Source organism: Zonotrichia leucophrys, chromosome 15 (assembly GCF_028769735.1).
Source record: "Zonotrichia leucophrys gambelii isolate GWCS_2022_RI chromosome 15, RI_Zleu_2.0, whole genome shotgun sequence".
Taxonomy (NCBI): Eukaryota; Metazoa; Chordata; class Aves; order Passeriformes; family Passerellidae; genus Zonotrichia; species Zonotrichia leucophrys.
The window spans coordinates 9,507,395-9,520,285 of NC_088185.1; the positions used below are offsets into that span (position 1 = coordinate 9,507,395).

The following is a 12,891-nucleotide window of genomic DNA, read 5'->3' on the forward strand; positions in this document are numbered from 1 at the left end:
CTGACAAATCTCATGGCTTATGCTTAGCTCTAATTGGAGTTCTACTGCCTCTGAGGCCTGCCTTTTGCAGCTTTCCCAAAACCCTCTGATTTTGTGGATTCCCACAGAGCATGTGCTCAGGAGCTCCTGCAAGGACAGAGGCCCCGGGCCTCACGGACAAGTGGCTTGAAGGGTTTGCCCTCCTCAGCCCACTCCAAATTAGAGGAGGTCGTCTTCTGGAGCTTCTTGGGATAGGTTGATTTTACTGTGGAAAATGGGTTTAGGTTACTCTGGAAGGAGGAGCACAGCCTTTAACTCTGTGTCATCCTCCAGGTAGAAGTGAGAACCCCCAATGGGAGCTTCCAGCTGAGCTCTCTGGATACCAGAAGCCTGGGAGATGGAGGGATGGATGGAGAGAACAATGAGTTTTCCTCCATCTGGACAAAAAAAGCAGCGACGCCCATGGATGCAGACGGAACTGACTGCAGCTCGGATGCCAAATGAGCCCTCCTAGGAATCCTGGGGAGCCCCTGGGAGCAGCATCCAGCCTGCCCTGGAGCCCTGCAGCTCCTGCACAGCTCCTCCCTCGGCGTTCTGAGCATCCCCAGCCCCGGCCGGCTGCGCTGGTGGCCCGGGGGCTGCAGGCATTTTCCCAGCGCTCTAATCTAACAGCACCAGTGGGAATGTTTACAGCACGCTGCCACTTGAGGGCTTATCAGCCTCGCTGCCTATCTCCCAGCGGGCCAGGCTGATAAAGGGAGGGGCTGCTGGCACCCGGGGGAAGCGCCCGGAGCAGGGCATGGAGCTGGGGACCGGCCAAGCAGAGCCAGCAGGGCTGGGACCTGTCCAGGGAGCCCCTGTGTGTCACCGAGGATGTGGTGGAGAGATGGAGCAGAGCACAGCCTTGCCCAAAGGATCCCTCAGAGCGATTTGGGAACGTCTCATGGAAAGGTGAAGGGGCAAGGAAATGCATCCCTGGGAGGATTAGAGGCATGCCATGAAATCACAGATAATTTATGTGGGATCGTCAAGTGATCCCAGCACTGCCAAGGACACCACGAAGCCATGTCCCCAAGCGTCACATCCACAGGGCTTTTAAATCCCTCCAGGGGACTCCGTCACCACTGCCTGGGCTTGACAACCCTTGGTGAAGAAAATTTCCCTTTTATCCAATCTAAACCTCCCCTGGTGCAACCTGAGGATGTTTCCTCTTGTCCCGTTACTTGGGGGAGGGTCTGACCTCACCATAGTGGGCAGCTCCAATATTTCTATCAAGGAAACCAACTGCTGGCACCTGCCTGCCTCAGGAACAGGTTTTCCCTAAATCAACTTAATGAGCTGGGGATAAACGCAGCTCAGCTGGGCTCCACCCTCTGCTTTGTGTCGGCAGCAACTTGTGAGTGTCTGCAGGAATCCTACAGGTACATCCATCCGCCTTATCCCCCTGCAGAGTTAGAACACTCAGGTATGTTTACCTTTAGGCTGGACAGGTGCCCTGCCGTGTCCCTGCGGTCCCCGAGCAGCCCTGGTGCCGCTCCGGGCGTGGGACACTCCACGATTGCCCTCTAGCGGCCCCCGGCCCGGGGAAGGGGCGCTCCTGGCCCGGGGGTCCGGCTGCCAACCCCCCCTGTGCCCCCAGCCTGGACCTCGGCTGGCTCAGCGCAGCTCGCCCGGCGCGCCAGCACCCGCTCCCTGTCCCCTGAGTGTCCCCTGGGCTGTGACAGTGACACACACCTGGTCCCTGTCCCCTGAGTGTCCCCTGGGCTGTGCCACTAACACACACCCGGTCCCTGTCCCCTGGGCTGTGCCAGCAGCATATACCTGGTCCCTGTCCCCTTGGCTGTGCCAGTAACACAGCACCCAGTCTCTGTCCCCCATGCCTCCCCTGGGCTGTGCCAGCAGCTCAGACCCTGTCACTGTCCCCGGGCTGTGCCAGGCTCTGGCCATGTCCCAGGTTTGGTGTCCCACACTTGGCTGCAGCCCCAGCACGGCTGTTGTGCCCCTACCCCACCCTTTGGGGAGGTTGCCCCATGCAGGGAATCTCAGAGTTGAGGTTTTGGAGGGTGGTGGAACAGGGAATTCAGTTTGGAGTCCTCCCCAGCTTTATTTGGGGTGTGTTTTTGTAGAATCACAGAATTATTAGGGCTGGAAAAACCCTTTAGGATCATTGAGCCCAACCATTCCCCCAGCACTGCCCAGGTCACCACAACCCTCTAGGGATGGTAAACCCACAGCTTCCAGTGCTTGATAATCCTTCTGGTGAAGAAATTTTCCTTAATATCCAACCTGAATCTCCCCTGGCACAACCTGGGGCTGTTTCCTCTCCTCCTGATGGTGTTAGCTGGGAGAAGGGAATGATATTTTAATTAATTAGAGATAAGAAAGTGGCTGCTGCTCCTAGCAGCATGGCGAAGAGGATCCCCAGATCCAACAGAGATCCCAACACCAGAAACAGAGGAAATGGAGAGGTAAACTCAGGGAACGAGGGAAGCTTGCACAGGGAATGGGCTTTGTGTAATTCCTGGGATTGAGGGAAAGATTGATGAAAGATGTGGATGCAGGGAGGGAGAGGCTGGAGAATCACTGTGGATTTTCAAGAGTGCTGGAAGAGCCATGCATGGCACATTTTGCCCATATTCACCCTCCCCCTTTATCTCTATACATAAGGACCTTTTGGAGAGCAAAAATATCCTGCTCTTGCCAGAGTTGTGTTCCCAAAGTGTTGTTCTGAACAAATCCCTCCTCTGGTGGAGCTGGATGTTGCTATTCTGGTCCCTGCAGTAACAGGAACCCTTTGTGTGACTTGTCAGGACCTGCTTCACCCCAGACATGAGATCACAGCCTCAGTTCTCATTTATAAATAAATAAATGTTCTCATTTATAAATAAATGAATGTGGTCCTGGCAGGGTTGGAGACATGGGGGAAGCCTAAAGGAACATTTCCTCCCTGGGGTGGTCCCAAAGGGCTGGGCAAGGGGAGAAGGTGAAATGTGGTGTCAGCCTATCCCTCTGCAGGTGTTCTAGGGAAGTTTGAGATTTTGGGCTCTTCCTCCAGCCCTGGTTTATGGAGGACAGGGATGGGCAGCACTGGGATCATGATCTTGGTGTCCCAGTGACATGGAAAAGGGAGAGGGCATTATGTGATTCTTTAAAGTGTGTGAAAGTTTTTATATAAAGCTCCCACTAAAGAAAATCACAGAATTTTTTTTTCAGGGGTAGAGAAGGTCTGGGAGCACATCACCAATGCATGCAAACCACAGCCCACACTGTGACACTGTGCACAAACTGCACCCCAAGTGGCAGCTGAGGGATAAATCAAATGTGAGCTGTGGATTGCACAGAAAAACACAAGGATGGGGAAATAAAAACAAAAGGAGGGGCTGAGAAAGTGATGTAGAAAGTCAGAAAACCATGTGGGGAAAAAAAAACCAACTCCAGAGCAATAATGGGGGAGAGGAAATAGTTGGGAGCAAGCAAAAGGAAGTGAAGCCCTTGCAGAGGGTTTATTGTTCTCACCTGGAGGGTTTTATGTCCTCCATTACCTGAATGTCTCCCTGGGTGACTGCAGGGTTTCATTAACTCCCTGTGTGAGCCCTCAGGGGTTTTATGGCTCAGGACAGGCCCCAGAGGAGATCACCACTCAGAGCTCCAGCAGCCACAGCTGTCCCCAAGCCACACCAGCACAGGGGCCCCTCGTGGCTCTCCAGGCTGCAGGGCCAGAGCTGGGGGTGCTCAGGTTTTGTTGCAGGGTCCTGGGTGGTGTTTCCATCATCCCCTGGAAGCTGCTGCCCCTTCAGAGCAGGACAAGAGCACAGGAACAGCCCTTTAAAGCTGATTTTGCCATGCAGGAATCTCTTGAGTCCCTTCCCACAGGCAGAGGGGAGGCAATGAGCAGGTTCTGAGGAGCTGAATCTTGTGCCTGCATTGGGATTTTTCTCTCCCAGGGAGACCAGGGGTGAGGAGGTCTCATTTCTGAGGCAGCAGGCTCTGATTTTTGCCCCTCAGTGACACTCAGTGCTGTATTTTGTGCCTTCCAAACTGCAATCTGGACAACCCAGCTCCCCCTCCAAGGCTGATCTCTCATTCCCTGACCACCACCATCCTTCCTGCAGCCTTCCAGCCCCCAAACCCAGTTCCCCCGTGCTGCCCAAGGCTCTGCCCTGCAGATCCCCCCTCCTGTGCCCTCCTGGGCTGCTGAGGTGCCCTTTCCATGGCCAGGCAGCCCAGCTGCTGCTCAAAGCCTGCTGTGATGCTGTGCCAGCCCTCTGAGCGTGGCTCAGGGCACCTCTCCTGCCCACCAGCCCCGGGGGGACCAGGAGCCAAGCCCTGGAGCACAAAGGGGGCTGTGTGGCTGCTGTTTGCCCTCCAAGAGCTGCAGGAAACTTGGCAGGGAGAAAAAAGCCTTCAGAAGCTCCTGGGATGGCCAGGATTTAGGTTAAGCTGCTCTCAGGAATAAAGGGAATCTTGAGTGGGAGCAGGTATGGCAGAAGGGACGTGGGCAAAGGGGATTTGTCTCCATATAGCTAAGAGGAGCAGTTCACTGTGCAAAACTCAGTTTTTGTCCTCCTAAATCACCTTTGTCACCTGTGGGAGGCTGATCCTGCTAAACCTTTGGTTCATGAGGGGGTCTGGAAAAAAACACCTCAGCCACAAATTTTGAACCTGAATGTCTTTAATGTTAGATCATGGAGAACAGCAAGAAGGATGAAAACCCCCAAAAATCTCAGGGAAAGGAGGCATGGTGCATACATCTGAGCTGGAGAACAGAAAGGTGGCTGTTTGGAAGGAGGGGCAGAAGTAGAGTGAGCTTAAAGGTGCAGAATATGGAAAAGCCTCTCCCTGGAGAAAGGAAGGCTCTATCCCTGTGGCATTGTCCCAGGACTCGGGGAAGATGAGCTTCCCTGGGGATGAAAAGCCCTGCTGTGAATTTATTCCCTGCAGAGGGCTGGGCCCTGGGTTCTTTCAGGCCTTGTGGTTAAGGGCAGGCTGTCCCCAGCCAAAGAACAAAATCAATCTCCACCCTGGCCTGACTGAGCAGGGCCTGAGCCTGCTGTGGGGCTGGGACATGGCCAGGAGGGTGGTGGTGTGTGCTGGCCAGGCTAGCACAGACCTGGCTTTGAGAGCCAGGAGCCTGCCAGGCAAGCCTGGATCTCAGCTCCCTCTGGGAATGCCTGTCCTGGTGGTCCAGCTCTCAGAGCCCCATTGTGAGCGTTCCCAGGCCGAGGAAGGCTCAGGAGGCTTTCCTACAGCATCTGTGTGAGGGGATTCTCCTGCTTGCTTAGGCTTTATCCCTTTACATTTGAACCTGGTTTGCCCTTAGAGTGGCTTTTTCCCAGTCCTGATCTCCACTCATGAGCCCTTCATTAATTTGCTCCCTCTCCTCTGCCCAACTACAGCAGCAAAGGGTGAATGAAGGACCCGTGTGGGTGCCTTTGGCCAGTGTCACATCAAGAGAGCCTCTCACAGGGCAGATCCCCTCTGTCCTGGGGGATCTCCATTGTCCTCAGCTCCATCCTCCGGTTCTCCATTGTCTTCAGCTTCATCCTGCTGGTTCTCCATTGTCTTCACCTTCATCCTGGTGGTTCTTCATTGTTTTCAGCTTCATCCTGCTGGTTCTTCAAGGTGGTGGCTCAGGACCCTCTGCTCTGAAGAGTGTTTGTGTGTTGGAGCTGTACAAAAGTGCTCTTCTTTGCCTCATTGCCTGCGTGCCCCAGTGCTGACGTTCTCCAGCTGTAACCTCAGCCCTGGGCTCTGTGGGGGGAAGGAATCCCAGCCTGTCCATGCTCAGCCCTGTGAGTGACACAGCTCTGGGAGCCAGAGCCAGCCCAGCAGCTGGGAGTGATGGCATCCCATGAAAGGCCTCCTGTCTGAATCCCTGGGGGCTCCAGGGAAAGCCTTGGAAGCACCAACTGTCCTGGCAGTGGTGGAACAGCTCTGGTTAAACATCCTGGAGTGCTGGGGGACTCTGTGGGGCTGCCCTGTGTGACCGTGTTCACAGGGATCCAAGAATGAGGGAAGAGATGAGGATCTGACTCCATGTTTCAGAAGGCTTGATTTATTATTTTATGATATATATTATATTAAAACTATGCTAAAAGAATAGAGGATTTCATCAGAAGGCTGGCTAAGAATAGAAAAGGACTGGAAATGATAACAAAAGCTTGTGTCTCAGACAGACTCTGAGCCAGCTGACTGTGATTGGCCATTAATTAGAAACAACCACATGAGACCAATCACAGATCCATGTTGCATTCCACAGCAGCAGATAACCATTGTTTACATTTTGTTCCTGAGGCCTCTCAGATTCTCAGGAGGAAAAAATCCTAAGGAAAGGATTTTTCAGAAAATATCATGGCTACAGCTCTGCCCGTGGGTCCTGCCCATCTCCCCAGCCTTGCTGGCCAAGAACATTCCCTGGGGGTCTCCAGCTCCCTGCTGCTCTCCTGGCCCTTGGCTGCTGCCCAAACTCCCTTTGTCCCCAAAACCCAGGGTGTCCCTTTGCCCCTTGCTTTCAGACATTTGGCTTCCCGTGCCAGCTGCCCAGACTGCCTGAAGCTGTACAACAAAGCCAGGCTGACACCATTCCCTGGAGGAAAGCAGCTCGTGCCCCACGTTCCCTGCTCTCCCTTTTTCCTCCTCTGCCTCACTGCTCTCCAGGAAATCTGGTGCTTGGATTTTTGGGCACTGAAAGGGAGAAGGAGCCTGACCTGGGGCTGGCTTTGCAAGGCCTCAGGGGAGTTCTGTGGGGCTCAGCTTGCCTGGAAGGTGTTTCTTGCTGGAGGCTGCAGGTGGGTGAGCCTTGCCAAGCTGAGAGAGGCAGCAGAGCAGTGAGAAGCCATGGAATTAGTTCAGGCACCTTCTGTGGGCAGAGTGAGGGCAGAACCAACTGGTGAGAGCTCTGAAGCTGAGGATGGCTCCAAGCACAGCTGGCCCAGCTGCAAGCTATTCTCAGGACCAAGTCACTTTTGCCACCAAATGTCCATATAATTTTATGGCTCTGGTCTATCCATCACGCCTAATATGAGGCTGTGTAAGCCAGGCTTAAGTAATGAGCTGTGGCAGGCTGTACATTTCTTGGTGATTATGGCATGTGTCATAAAGCAAAGAGCTGGAGGCAATAATCCCCTGGAAACACCTTGCCCAGGGGTGTCTTGTTACCATTCTGAAATAAAGTTACAAATGAAAAAATAATGAAAACACTCAAGAACTCCAGTCATAGGTAGGGCAGGACTGTCAGGGAATCAATCCTCCAGCCCCAAACTGTGGGGATCATTTAGATCCAGTGTCAGTACCACTCTCCCAGCCCATCTCCATCTCCAGGCCTTGGATGCTGCTGTTTCTGCCTCCAGGATCTTGGGAAAAGCAGCTTTTCCTTGGGGTGAGGGGTTCCCTGCACTCTGCTCGCCCCCAGCTCACCTGGGGGATTTTCAAGTCCTGCACTCCAAACCCATTCAGTAAAAGTTTCCCTAATCAATGAGCTGGGTTTTGGTGGTCCCTTCCAGCTCAGGATATTCTCTGACTCCTCTTTTATTCCCTGCATTTAAGGTGGAGCATCTGTGAAAAAATTGGGATGATAATCTCTCCTTTACTAACAAGGCTCCAGGAACTGGAGCCAGAGAGATGTGGAATCCCAGAATGGAGAGGCTGAGAGCACTTGGCTTTTCCTTGCTCCTTCTCCTGGCCTCCACACCTCCATCCACTCCTTTTCCAGGCAGCAAGGAGCTTTTCTTCCCAGAGAAACCTGGGAATATCAACTCAGGGAGCTGCCTGCAGCACAGGGGTGTTCCTGTCCTGCCCTTGGACACAGCCAGGATGGAACCAGTTTGAGATCAGTGGGGACCTTGGGCACCAGGTTGGACTTGAAACCTCCCAAGGATCCTCCTGGACTGGTATTTCTGTGACTCCACAGGAATTTGGTGCCTTTTGGACACCAACTTGCCTCTCTTTTCCATGAAATCTCATCCATGAGGAAACCACTCCCACCAGTACCAGGCACTGGTTGTTTCATGGGGTTTTCTCTCTTTTTTCAGCACTAAATAAGGGATTGATCCAGCACCACCATCCTGCAGACAGAGGTTTGTGGGATGACTTTCACCACCACCACGTGAGTGATATCAAATAATTTCTGTGGCTGTGCAGAGAATTCCAACTCAAAATTGGAAGAAGAGCAGAAGAACTGCTCCTGTTCTTCTCCCAGCAGAAACAGAAGATGCTGGGAAATTATAGCATGAGTTTTTCTTCCTTCTCCTCCTTCTCCTCCTTCTCCTCCTTCTCCTCCTTCTCCTCCTTCTCCTCCTTCTCCTCCTTCTCCTCCTTCTCCTCCTTCTCCTCCTTCTCCTCCTTCTCCTCCTTCTCCTCCTCTCCTCCTTCTCCTCCTTCTCCTCCTTCTCCTCCTTCTCCTCCTTCTCCTCCTTCTCCTCCTTCTCCTCCTTCCTTCTCCTCCTTCCTTCTCCTCCTTCTCCTCCTTCTCCTCCTTCTCCTCCTTCTCCTCCTTCTCCTCCTTCTCCTCCTTCTCCTCCTTCTCCTCCTTCTCCTCCTTCTCCTCCTTCTCCTCCTTCTCCTCCTTCTCCTCCTTCTCCTCCTTCTCCTCCTTCTCCTCCTTCTCTCTCTCCTCTTCTCCTCCTTCTCCTCCTTCTCCCTCCCTTCTCCCCCTTCTCCTCCTTCTCCTCCTCTCCTCCTCCTCTCTCCTCCTTCCTCCTCCTTCTCCTCCTTCTCCTCCTTCTCCTCCTTCTCCTCCTTCTCCTCCTTCTCCTCCTCTCCTCCTCCTTTCTCCTCCTTCTCCTCCCTCTCCTCCTTCTCCTCCCTCTCCTCCTTCTCCTCCTTCTCCTCCTTCTCCTCCTTTCTCTCCTTCTTCTCCTTCTTCTCCTCCTTCTCCTCCTTCTCCTCCTTCTCCTCCTTCTCCTCCTTCTCCTCCTTCTTCTCCTTTTCCACCTTGTTCTCCTCCTTCTCCTCCTTCTCCTCCTTCTCCTCCTTCTCCTCCTTCTCCTCCTTCTCCTCCTTCTCCTCCTTCTCCTCCTTCTCCTCCTTCTCCTCCTTCTCCTCCTTCTCCTCCTTCTCCTCCTTCTCCTCCTTCTCCTCCTTCTCCTCCTTCTCCTCCTTCTCCTCCTTCTCCTCCTTCTCCTCCTTCTCCTCCTTCTCCTTCTTCTCCTTCTTCTCCTCCTTCTCCTCCTTCTCCTCCTTCTCCTTCTTCTCCTCCTTCTCCTCCCTCTCTTCTCCTCTTCTCCTCCTTCCCTCCTCCCTTCTCCTCCTTCTCCTCCTTCTCCTCCTTCTCCTCCTTCTCCTCCTTCTCCTCCTCTCTCCTTCCTTCCTCCCTTTCCTCCTCTCCTCCTTCTCCTCCTTCTTCCCCCTCCTTCTCCTCCTTTCCTCCTCCTTCTCCTCCTTCCTTCTCCTCCTTCTCCTCCTTCTTCCTCTCCTTCTCCTCCTTCTCCTCCTTCTCCTCCCTTCTCTCCTTCTCCTCCTTCTCCTCCTTCTCCTCCTTCTCCTCCTTCTCCTCCTTCTCCTCCTTCTCCTCCTTCTCTTTCCTCTTTTTCCTCTTTTTCTTTTCCCCAAGCTTAACAGAAACACCCAACAAAGAAAACTTCTTTTTTTCCCCTTCCACATCAACAGGGTTTGCGAAGTAATGAGGGAGGACCAAGATGTGTCAAATGCCATCCCAGAAAGGTAAAATGGCTTTGATATTCCACGGGATCCAGGTTTGTTTGCAAATTTGGGGCTTTTCAGGACAAAATCTTTGTCACCATTTCGATTTCCTCAGCTTGACAGGAGCAGAGTCTTTTCTATGAAGTTTTTGTTTAATAGAGAACTCAAAAATCTTGGTGGAAAAATCCTTTCCTCCTCTTTTCCCTCTGTGGGAAAAATACAGGCTGAGGAATGCCAGTGCCTTGAGAGCTGACTGAAAACTGCAGTCTTTTCGTTTGAAAATAACAAAATGAAATTTTCCCCTTCTGCAAAGCAATTAGAAACCATCATGCAGAAAAATGGGAGAAAAGCAGTTAAGTGTGGAGGAAGTCTATAATGCTTCCTGACTCTGGGATTTTTTTTTTTAATAATTTATTTTAATAAAAATCTGCCATTTTACTAGGAGAAAATGTTTTGTTTGGAGTTTTGTATACATAGTTGACATTTACCAGCATCAGAATGCATTATGACATTTAATATATAATAATATGTCATTATATATTTTAATATCCTTTAAACAGAATGGTCCAGTGAAATAATGGCCAAAGTGAAATGAAATATTCCAGCAGTGCCTCTGGAAAACTGAGGAAAAGCTTTGTCCCTCTTCAAAAATTTCAGAGAAATTGAGAAGTTCTTGCAAAATATTCTGATTTTGATCCAAGTGTGGGTTTGGAAGGAGCAAGAACTTGACTTCCAGGAACTCTTTGATCAACTCCTTTGGATCTCTAGTTGCACTTGGAACTCCAAAATGTGCTTTTTTTGTCATTTCCTTAAATCAAATTATCTCATCCCTCTAGAAGGAAAGGCAAAATTGGTCATTATCCTCATTTTACTGCCCAGGAAGCCAAGTTTTAGGGAGAGCTGGAGGGAAAGCCAAGGTTTAGGGGCCAGCTCGGTGCCTCCCACAATGTGGATGTTCCTCCAGGCCCAAAGGAGGAATATTCTGGATTAGGGATTGTGGGAAGGACTGTGAGAATCAACCTCCCTGCTAAATCTACTTTTGGGGGTTTTGCTGTGTTGTATCCCAAACAAACTGGGATTTTTACACACTGCAATTGTGTGTAAAACTGTGTTATTGCTATTTCCCAGTTGGATTTTTCAATTTCACAATTTAATTTTGTCATTTCCCAGTTTGATTTTGCCATTTCCAGATTTAATTTTTGCCATTTCCCAGTTGAATTTTGCCATTTCCATACTAAATTTTTGCCATTTCCTGATTTGATTTTTGCCATTTCCCAATTTAATTTTGCCATTTCCCAGTTTGAATTTTTGCCATTTCCCAGTTTGGATTTTTGCCATTTCCCAGTTTGGATTTTTGCCATTTCCAGTTTGGATTTTTGCCATTTCCAGTTTGGATTTTGCCATTTCCCCATCAGATTTTTGCCACTTCCCAGCCTAACCTCCTTGGCAAGGAGCTGCCCCCACCATGAATTCCCTGAATATTCCCCAATTTTCTGTTTATTTGTTGAAAACTGGAAGCGTGGCCGAGCTGCTCAGGGTTGAATGAAGGTTGTGTCCCGTTTCCTCAGGCTCTCCTTGATCCTGATTTTAGGAGAAGCTTCCTGAAAACAACATGACAAGTGTCGTTTGTCCCGTCACAGTCAGCCTGTGTCCCATCAAGTCACCCTCAACAGATCTGCAACCAGATTTGAGAGGTAAAACCTGTTTCTTTTTTATTTTTAAAGTGCCTGCTTTCCCCTGGAGGAACCTCTGGAGTCCTTGGGAAGACTCAAGAGTGATTGAATAAACTGGGTTTTTTTAATATTAAAGTGTTAAAAACTGGTTCAGGCTGAAAGGGAACATTAAGAACATGATTATTTATTTTTTTCCCCCAAATTCCTATTGAAAACAAATAACTTTATGGATTGGCATCTATCAGGGCTTTTTTCATGGTAACAAGTTTTTTTAGCCAAGATAAATGGCAAAATTCAATGGGGAAATGGCAAAAATTCAATGGGGAAATGGCAAAAATTCAATGGGGAAATGACAAAATCCAACTGGGAAATGGCAAAATCCAACTGGGAAATGACAAAATTAAACTGTGAAATTGAAAGATCCAATTGGGAAATGGCAATAACACAGTTTTGCACACAGTTGCAGTGCTTGAAATGGATAATAAATATAATTTCCAAATTACAGTTAATCACAGCAGCTTTGCCCTTGCTGCATGAGGCCTTTGACCCAAAACTCTGGTGGAGGATTGAGATGAGCTGGAATTAAGGTCCTGGAGCAGGATAAGGTCCCACCTTCTGGATTCTGGGGTCTGTTCCTCTCCTTGGAGAAGCCAACAGGAAGAAGTCTCCACAAGGTCAGGTGAATTCAAATATTTCTGCAATTTTTTGTCCTTTTCCAAGCCCCATTCCTGCTACTGGAGTCGTGTTCCCATTCCTGTGATGGGTGGGAATCTGTCCCTTCCCAAACCTTCACCATCCCAGCTGTCCTGAGGAGGATCTGATCCACAGCTCCCAGAAATGGCAGCAGCCAGGGCAGCTCTGAGGTTCCATCCAGCTGGAATTACAGCAAACCCTGCAAAAGGGACCCTCCAAAGGGATCCCTGATGTCCTGTGACAGGGACTGCCCTCATTTCCAACCTGTTTGCAGAGGCTCTGACAGTGGCTGAGCTGCAATGAGGGAAGCAATAAACAGGCTCCTTGGCCACTAATGAGGAATTAATTGAACACTTGTTTTTCATTTCCCTCTTCCTTGCCCAGGACTGAGCCAAACTCAGATCCCTTTGATAACGTGCTTGCCACTGCAGGAAAAGGCCATGATGGCAATTTTCCCCTCTTGGTTGGGGTTTCCATCATTTTCTGCTTGATTTGGGTGGTTTTTTACCGGTTCTTTTTCCTCTTTTCCCACAAGATCTTCTCTTTTTCCAAGCATGGTGAGCTGGGAGGAAGATTTGGGACAATGTCTGTGGAAAAAGTGTCAGTGGTAGCAGGGAGTGGCAATATTTAGTCAATCCCAGAATTCCAGGATGGAATTTGGGTGGGAGGGTTATGTATTTGCTGGGACCTCCATGACAGGAAGGAATGATGCATCTGACTCCATGTTCTCAGAAGGCTAATTTAGTACTTTATAATACTATATTATATTAAAGAATACTATCCTACACTAAAGAATACAGAAAAGATACTCAATGCTAACAAGATAATAATGAAAACTCCAGACTCTTTCCAGAGTCCTGACACAGCTTGGCCCTGATTGACCAAAGAGTGAAAACAACTCACAGCA

At 50.2% G+C, this 12,891-nt stretch overlaps 1 long non-coding RNA gene across 1 annotated transcript; it reads left to right on the forward strand.

Moving 5' to 3' along the window:
- The first annotated feature begins 1,352 nt into the window (after positions 1-1,352).
- On the forward strand, positions 1,353-12,377 carry LOC135454725 (uncharacterized). Its single transcript, XR_010442183.1, has 5 exons — positions 1,353-1,444; positions 8,010-8,083; positions 9,586-9,639; positions 11,187-11,312; positions 11,797-12,377. It is a non-coding gene; the product is annotated as an uncharacterized LOC135454725 (long non-coding RNA).
- Positions 12,378-12,891: the final 514 nt, after the last annotated feature.